Raw genomic sequence first — 10153 nt, forward strand, 5'->3', positions numbered from 1 at the left:
AGTGAAGGCAATGTATGAGGAGATGGAGCTGCCTGCTGTGTTCAAGCAGTACAAGGAATACAGTTTCAGCACCCTTATAAGTCTCATTGAGCACCACGCTGCTCCCCTGCCCCCGGCCATCTACCTGGGGCTAGCACACAAGATCTACAAGCAGAAAAAGTGACCTAGAGACTGGGAGGTGCTAGGAGGGGAGGTTCTCAATAAATTATTGTGTAACCTTAAAAAAAAATAATAATAATATAAAAACATGCCCATAGTAAGGGAAAATTTAAGTCTTCATGAAAGCCAACGATGAAACTGTCCACAGGGATATCTCAAAAATCAAAGTAAATGTGGGACTAGACCTGTAAATAATTCCATCAAAAGTGACCTGAAAAACAACTGTTACAAAGTACATAAGGAATAGTCGGCAGATAGATACTAAGGACTCATCAGCAAAACGACGATCTGAGATTTAAAACAATGTAATTGCTATTTCATAATCCCCAGTGACTTTTAGAGTCCTGGCATGGTAGTGTAGGATAATCAATCCCTGGACGGCTAACTACAAGGTCAACAATTCAAACCCACCAGCTGCTTCTTGAAAACCCTATACAGGATAACAATGAGTCAGAACTGACCCACAGCACTTAACAACAAAGAGGTTTTCAAAAAGAAAAATAAAAGAAATAAAATTATGAAGAAAGACATTTATGAAAGGCAAATGTGGAAAACAAACAGAAATGTTAAGGATATTAAATTGGATAATGTTCTTCCAAACCAGGAGTCCTGGTATGGCACTGTAGGATAAGCACTATACTATCACAAGGTCAGTGGTCCAAACCCATCAGATGCTTCTTGGAAACCCTATGCAAGGTTGTTGTGAGTTGTAACTGACTTGATAGCACTTAACAAAAACAATAACAGCAACAACATCCAAAACCAAATCCAACTCATTGCCTTTGAGTCTACTTCGACTCATGGGGACACTATGAGACAGAGTAAAACTGCCTCAATATAGTTTCCAAGACTGTAAATCTTTACAGAAGCAGACGCCTACATCGGTCTCCACAGAACAGTTGGTAGGTTCAAACCCTTTACCTTTTGGTTAGCAGCTGAGCACTTTAACCACTGTACCACCAGTTGGTACACAGCTGTTGTTGTTGTTAAGTGCCGTCAAGTCAGTTCCAACCCATAGCGACCCTGTATAGGGTTTCCAAGGAATGACTGGTGAGCTTGAACCACTGCCTTCAAGTTGATTCTGATTCACAGTGATCTCCAGGACAGAGTAGAAATGCTCCAACAGGTCCCCAAGCTGCAAATCTTCATGGGAGCAGACAGCCTGCCTCATCTTTCTTCTTCAGTGCAGCTGGTAAACTTGAACTGCCTACCAATTTAATACACTGTACTGACTGCGCTCCTTACTAAACCACCACTACCCCAATTCTTGGAGTACTGGTGTGGCACTGTAGGATAAAGCACTTATTGTCACAAGGCTGGAAATTCAAACACACCAACTGCCTCTTGGAAACCCTACAAAGGGTTGCTATGAGTCAGAACTGACTCGACAGCACTTAACAACAACAAACCCCAATTCTGCCATGATAGTCTTGAATTTGTTTCTCTTGTTTTTTATTATGCTTCAACTTTGTGAGTATTTTAATTAATCAAGGGGAGAGAGAGTATAGATACTTTTCTGTTCCTTCAACATACCAGTGCCTAGGATAAATGCTTGCCACAATCCATCCCCAACACCCGCTGCTAATATGTTTATTCCTGGTGGCCTAAAATTTGAAGAATACCTGAATTTCAAGGACCCTCTGGACACCTTGACTTAAGTTCACACCTTGGTGAGATTGCAAAATTATCAATATTTACCATCTAAAACTGAATATTTTGTACTTGCATTCATATACTGAAAGGCTTTATAGGTGATCTAATTCTTATTGATTCAGCCCAAACACACATACATATATCTGCTGCAAACTTGATAATAGGACACAACATTTGGAATTGTGGTACTGCAGGATAATGTTCTGAACTGAAGGCTGGTTTAACTGCAAGGTTGGTGGCATAAAGTCCCCAGCCACTCCTCAGAATACTTCTACAGTGTCGCTATAAGTCTGTACCGACTTGGCGGCACTTAGCAATCACATGGATAGGACCAGGCTGTGTTTCCCCATGAGACTTTGATCATCTAAATGATAGTGAAAGTCACTTCAAATGAAAAACATGTCTAAATATGCTATTCCAAATAGATTCTAAAATTAGACTCATGAACATTTTTCAATCAAACAAGTATTTTTATGAGTCTGTGTAGAAAGTACATATGTTATTGTGATTATGGAGAGTTCATGAGTCCCACAAAAACTGTAAGTTCATCTCAAAGTGATTCTTTTAGAAATAGAAATGTTTTCCTTAGCTGATGGGACTACTTTATCTTTTGAAAATCATTTTTCAACTGGAGCTTATCAAATTCCATACTTTTTCTTATTACTGTTTTTAGATATGGGTTTCCTTGGGAACTGGATTTCTAATACATGTTAGTTGCAAATTGGCTAAAATGTGACTTTCCTCATTAATCATTCCATTGTAATTAAATCTTTCATATGATGTATAGTATTTTATTACCATGTTAACTGAGACTTTCTACTATCCCACACTTGAAATGCTTTCATACTATTTCTTGATTAACTCATGAGCCCAAAATTGTATTTGGTAAACTACATGTAGTAGAACTTATAACGAGAATGCTGCAAAAAAAAAAAAATCTTGTTTTTCTATTTCTCTGAGATTTGTTTTGTTTTTATGATTCTTTTTCCTGATATGCTGCTCTCCTAAAGAAACATAATTTTGTGCTGCTACAAAAATCAAACTCCACAACTAAATTGAGTAAACCCTATCATTTTTGGGGTTGGATTGCCATCTACAGTTTTTAAAACCCAGTGTTTGAGAGAAAAAAAAAAATAAACTACAACATCTCTGTGAAATAAAGACTGCAGAAAGGATCTAAGTAGAAAATTTTATTCTTTCTTCTACTAAATATGTTTTAAAGAAATTGTCAATATTGATCATCTAAAGTCAAAATATATATTCCTTCAGTTTTTACTATCAATACAGGCCTCTTTTTATTCCAGGAACTCTGTGACAAATGAGAAGGATAGTAGCTACTGATCATACCCAGAACACTGAAATAAAATCATGTATCTTATTTGAATTGGTAAACATCTCTATAGTCTTCATGGCATTATAAAATTAGAAAAGTTGTTCTTGCTATAAAATAATAACAAATAATAATGATACTTACTTAGAACCATTCAATGGGTTAGTAAATATTTTAGTCTATACTATCTGAATCCAGGTCCCTACCAGCATGGATTAAATCCTAATAACATCCAATTTAATAAACTCATACATTCTCCTAAGCTAATATAATATCTACATGAAAAAGTTGTTTCAGAAACCACAGACTGAAATCATTCAAAGCTAATTATATGAAGAACAGTAGAGGAGAATCCATCCTGGATTGGACTGTTTTACCAAATCTCATTTTATGAATACTTTATTCATACTTTAAGCCATAAAAAGACCATGTGGACCATCTTGCATGCCTTCTTTTATGCTCTGAGTACATGGGTATAACTTATATGTGCTTCCGAGTCATTAGTAAAAATAGAAACTCCTTAGATTCTAACTGTCGAACCAAATTACAAGGATTCAAAATACTTAAAATGATATATTCCTTGGGAAAGTCCCTTAATCTCGTTAAGTCTGTTTTATAACAGTAAAAAAAGGAATAATAAGCTTAGAGCACTTCTTTTATAGGGCTGCTATATATAAATAATGAGCTAAAGTAGGGGGGTGGGTTTATAAATTATGAAAGTATGACATAAAAGTTCAGCTTCAATATTGTCAACTTTAATGATGATATGTAGGGGAAACTAGAGTTTGAGTTGGCCAGAGAATTCATGTTGTGAACCAGGAGCTCTGTATTGAGTATGGAAGGAAGTCAGAACTCTGCAGTAAGCAAACCCCAGTTACGCCCTCTGTAACCCGAAAACCCCAGAGAGATACTTGAATCATCTCTACAAAGGTCCACTATAAGCAATACTGTTCTTTTACTTTACTCTTTCCTCTGCTTCTAACTGGACTTAAAAGTTTAATGTTGGTGACTGCAATGAAAGTGAAGATCCACAAGAAAATTTGGTGACCTTTGGTACCTCTGCAGAGACTGAACAATAAAATAAACCATGGCATGCCGTGATGAGAAAACATACATTTACATACAAACGGAAAATGATTTCATACTTTCATACATACAAGGGTAAATCAAAACAATATTGCTACCAGAGTTTTAATTTATACATATACAGATTTATTGCAAATAAAACATGTTGAAAACATCTCTGAGATCAGTGGATGGCTGCAGACTGATAGATCATTCCTACACTTGTCTTATTGTCCTTAGGGAGCCTTCACAAAAAGGGTCCAATGTAAACAGTGGCTTCTAAGAGGATCTGCTGGTCCACTTCAGTTCAAGGATAGGTCATCTCAGAAGGTTATGATGACCATTTGGGAGGTTTCCCAAGGACTAATCTTGATTGATCGTCTCAAAGGATACAGGAAGATTATGGGATTTATGAAGAAGTTTCAAGAAAATCAAGCACTGTACTTACTGATGAGAAACAGGCCAGAAAAGTTGTGCTGAGGAATTTTTTCCATCATAACAACATACTTGCTCATTCTTGAAGGGTGACAAGAGCTGTCCCTATGAGAATTTCATTGGGAAACTTTACCCCAATAACTTTACCCTTATCCTGCCCCTTCAGACTTGTGTTTCCAAAACAGAAAAAAAAACATACAATAGGAACAAGATTTAAGTCGCTCAAGAATGTCTAAGCTGCCCTTTTGACAGGATGTAAATCAAAGAGCGCAAAATTCTTCAGGAAGAGCTAGTTGTTGTTAAGTGCCGTCGAGTCGATTTCGACCCATACTGACCCTCTACAGGGTTTCCAAGGAGCAGCTGGTGAGCTTGAACCACTGACCTTGCAGTTCAAACGACTTTGCAGTCTGACGCATTAGCCCACAGCGCCACACCTGGACTCTTTAGAAAGAGCCAGAGAGATGGAAATAATGCCTTCAGATATATATAGACCTAGATGGAGGATACGTCAAGAAACAATTGCCTCATGTTTTGTTATTTTTGTTTAATAAACATTTCTACAGATTTGTAGCAACACATTTTTACTTACACTCATATAAACAATCTTTCAGGAGCTTTAAATAATAATAAACTAATAACCAATCTTCTACCTCACTGTTAATACCTACAAAGTCAGCAGTTCAAACTTACCAGCCTCTCTGAAGGAGAAAGACGAGATTTTCTGCTCCCTTAAAGATTTGCAACCCCAGAAACCCTATACAGAGTTGCCATGAGTGGAACTGGACTCAGTGGCATTGGGATGTTACATTGTACTATAAGTCACTTTTACATTTTACTATACATAAATTGGAGTCCTGGTGTGGCACTGTGGGTTAATGCGCCAGACTGCAAAGCCGTTTGAACTGCAAGGTCGGCGGTTCAAACTCACCAGTTGCTCCTTGGAAACGCTATACAGGGTCGCTATGGGTGGGAACCGACTCAACCAACGGCACTTAACAACAACATACTTAAAATGGACTCCTACTGTGGAACTGTAGGATAAGCTCTGAATTGCTAACTGAAAGGTGGAAGATTCCAATCCACCAGCTGCTCCTCAGAAACCCTAGATAGGGTCACTACGAGTCAGAATCAACTCGAAGGCACCTGACAACAACAGCAATAACTAAATCATAACTGAATTTGTCAAAAAACAAAAAACAAAACAAAACAACAACAACAACAACAACAACAAACGGGGTAGAGAGGACCTGAAGATATTTTCCTATTCCGAAACACGGGACTAAAAAGTGAACATGTCAAGCCCACAATTTATCTCCATCGTTCATTTGAAAAAGAACTGCAATGTGTACTGTTTTCAAGAATGAAAAGAAAACAAATAAAATGCTACAAATCTGCAACATATAATATGATAACCTTTGTTTTCCCACAATGAATCCTTTTTTCTTTTTTCTTTTTTTGTTTTCAAGAATGAAAAGAAAACAAATAAAAAGCTACAAATCTGCAACATATAATATGATAACCTTTGTTTTCCCACAATGAATCCTTTTTTCTTTTTTCTTTTTTTTTCTTTTTTTGTCAGGGGACGATTTTGAGGGAACGCTTCAACAATTCAACTGATTTGGGCCAATCTATGAAGAGATGCTTCTATGTTGTATCCATGTGTGTAAGTTTGCTGTAGCAGTCAGAGACAATGTTGAGCTCTTTTTCCATCTCCAAAGAAAGATGTTTTTTAAATTGTATATGTCTAAAACTGGAGACATTAGCAAGTAACCTTCAAATCCCCAAACATCAAGACTTTGCAATAGTAACAATCTGGGTCAGGGTAGGACAGATGGACCTAAATTGAGAGATTTACTAGTTCAGGAAAGTAAGTGGGTAATAAAACCAGAAAACAAAGGAGAGGGTGGGGGTACCTAAAAGGAGGACTAAATTTAAGAAAAGTCCACAAAGTTTAATCCTTGTCAATGGCAATGCCAACATGGGTTAAAGGAAGCTGATTGCTTTCTCCTTAGCATAACTTGACCCCAAAAGATTTTATATTGGCACCAACTGGGTTAATACTATGACAATAATTATTAATACCCATAATGCATTGTTTTAGGGCATCAAATAAAAATAAATAAATAAACCAATGTGTGCAAATGTAGGCTAGTAGAGACAATATGTATAAAGGCAAGTGGATTCCCAGAAAATGTCAGCACTTTGTATGATGAGCTCTGGCAGTCTTCTCAGTGTTGACAATATGCTAGAGAGGCTGGGAACATAAATCAATCTACATTTGTTCTCACAGGAACTGGGAGCTGGAATGACTGTTTCTGAAACTTGAGCCAATATTGTCACGGCAATATAAATGATGGAAACTTTGCCACTGTAGTTTACTTCACCCGTTGCATGAACCTCCTGGAAGACTATGCCGTGGAATTTCATTAATTAGTGCTAACTATGATTGGCACTGCCAGAGAGAACAATAAAACAACCACAGTGTTTTTATGAACATATGGGTGGCAGAGTTTCTAGCTGGCTAATATGTGATTGGTTTCCAACTTATTAGAACTTATTCATACTGCATATAATTTACTTGATTTTGCCTTTTTAAACTAATTTATTATATTTTTCTGAAGATTACATGGTTAACACATAAATTGCTTAACTAGTTGGAGTTACTATAATATTGGTCTTGATAAGACTTTAGATTGGAATGGATGACTTAATCCAGCACCTTCATTTTACAGATACATAAATTGAGTCCCTGGAAAATTAAGAAACTTCCCCTACCTCACAAATCAGTAGAATTCAAACTAAACCCAAGCATTCTGAATCTAGGGTTTATTCCTTTTATTACATTTTCTATTAATTTATCAAAAAGAGGACACTGAAAGGTTTAAAATCAGGGATAGTGTGTGCCGGGGTTGTATTCTTTCATCATAACTTATTTAATCTATATGCTTAACAAATAATCTGAGATACTGTATTATATATATGAAGAGGACCACCGTGACTTCAGGATTGGAGGGAGATTCATTAACAACTGTAATATGCAGGTGATACAACTTTGCTTGCTGAAAACTAAGAGGATTTAAAATACTTACTGATGAAAATCAAAGACCACAGACTTCGACATGGATTACACTTCAACGTAAAGAAACAAAAAGAAATCTTCACCTCTGGAGCAATAAATAATATCATGATAAATGGGGAAGAGATTGAAGTTGTTAAAGACTTCATTTTGTTTGGATCCACCATTAATGCTCATAAAAGCAGTACTCATGGAACCAAAAGACATACTATATTAGGCAAATTTGCTGTATAAGATCTCTTTAAAGTGTTCAAGAGTAAAGATGTCAGTTTGAGGACTAAAGTGCACCTGAACCAAGCCCTGGTATTTTCAATAACCTCATATGCATGTAGAAGAATTAATACATTTGAGATATAGTGTTAGAGAAGAATATTAAAATTACTATAGATTGCTAGAAGAACAAACAAATCCATGTGGGAAGAAATACAACCAGAATGTTCCTTATAAGCCAGGATGGTTTAACTTCATCTTTCATACTTCAGACATATTGTCAGAAGGGACCAGTTCCTGGAGAAGGATACCATGCTAGTGAAGTGGAAATTCAGTGAAAAAGAAGACAATCCCCATCAAGATGGATTGGCACAGAGGCAGCAGCAATGTGCTCAAACTTAACAACGATTTTGATGATGGCTTGGGATTGGGCAGTGTTTCATTCTTTCGTGCATGAGATTGCTATGAGTCAGAATCTTCTCAACTGCACCTAACAACAATATTAATTGACCATTGCTTTCATTAGATTAACATTAATTGATATGTAATCATGTTTGGTTGATATTTACTTGCTTCATATATACCTTTGCAACACACAGTGGTCAGTTTGTCCTACCCTAATGACTTATGTGCTGTCTTGATGCTGGAAGATATGCCATCAGTATTTCAAATACTAGAAGGGTCACTCCTGATGGACAGGTTGCAGTGAGCTTTCAGACTAAAACAGATGAGGAAGAAAGATTTGAATATCTACTTCCAAAAATGACTCACTGAAAAACCTATGGATCACAATAGAATATGAGAGATTTCTAATCTAATCATGGGAGAAAGATTAGGTTTTTTTGTTCCTGCAAAGATTTTTTTAAAACCTTGAAAACCCCGACAGGATTGCTATGAGTAATGATCAACTCCCTGGTACTTAACAACAATAGTAACAATGAATCTAATACTGGAAGGTGAACACCCTAAATCAGAAGGTGCTGGTGATAGTTAAGGTTTTGTGTCACAGTAACTTGACCAGGATTCTCAGTGGTTCAGAGGTTAAGATATAGTTATCACCTCCATGATGAGTTCTAAAATAACAGAATTCCCTTCATGATGTTATCTCATATAATCACGTCTGATCTAATGTAATTGTCCTATGTACTATAAATCCTCACTTCTATAATGCTAATGGTGAGTGTGGTAGCTTCATAGGATAAACAGTGGACTACAAGCCACAAGGTTGACTGGTGGAACCCACCAGGCACTCCACTGGAGAAAGATGAGACTCTGCTCCTGCAAAGATTTTTTTAAAGCCTTGAAACCCTGTATAATGTTGCTATCAGCTGAAACCCACTGGACAGCACCTTAAGAGAAAAAAAGAAGAGATTATGTTAATGATGCAATTATTAGGATTAGGTTGTATCCTGAATCAATCTCTTTCGAACTCTAAACTGAGCTCAGAGGGCCCTACCTATTACTACCTGATTGAGCAGTGGAGTGAGTCCTTTGGCTGTGAGGTCCCCGCACTGTTAAGTTCCTAGATCCAGGACAAGGTTGATGCCAAGATGCATGGAGTATAGACAAGAAATACTGGGCTTAGAGGTGCTGAAAGGAGACAGAAACCTTTCCCCAGAGCCTACAAAGAGAGAAAGCATCCCCATAGAGCTGGCATACTTAATCTGGATTTCGAGTCTCTTCAGCTCTGAAGGAATACACTTCTGATTGTTAAAGCCATCTATTTGTGACATTTCTGTTACAGCACCACTAGGTAACTAAGACAGTGACCAAAATACTCAGTAGCCACAATAGGCTGGAGCATGTTGATAATAAAAAAGATGGCACAGAACAGGCCAGGTTTTGATTTGTTTCGAATGTGAGCTAATTTGATAGCAACTAACAACAATAAAATATGCTTTTAACAAAACAAATTATGTAAAGTTTTACATTTCCATTGTTATTTTTTTATTTGGGTTTTCTGTTTGGTTTTTATAGGTTCCTTTAGAAATTCAAGGAAAGTATCCCTGAGATTCACTTAGATCTACCATGATTGTCATGTTTGATACAATTGCTTAGAATTTTTATTTTATTCATCATTTAATTAGAGATATCATAACAGACTGGAGAAGAATTATGGTATTAGAGAAGAATATTAGAAGTACCATGGAATGCCATAAATACAAACAAATCTGTGTTGGAAGAAGTATAGCCAGAATGCCCCGTACTAGCCAGATGGTGCAACT

General features: G+C 36.7%; 1 pseudogene; it reads left to right on the forward strand.

The window, feature by feature from the left end:
- LOC102818528 overlaps positions 1–9938 on the forward strand; it is a 151808-nt pseudogene extending 141870 nt beyond the window's left edge.
- The last annotated feature ends 215 nt before the right edge of the window (positions 9939–10153 follow it).

Source organism: Chrysochloris asiatica, unplaced genomic scaffold (genome assembly GCF_000296735.1).
Source record: "Chrysochloris asiatica unplaced genomic scaffold, ChrAsi1.0 scaffold00115, whole genome shotgun sequence".
NCBI lineage: Eukaryota > Metazoa > Chordata > Mammalia > Afrosoricida > Chrysochloridae > Chrysochloris > Chrysochloris asiatica.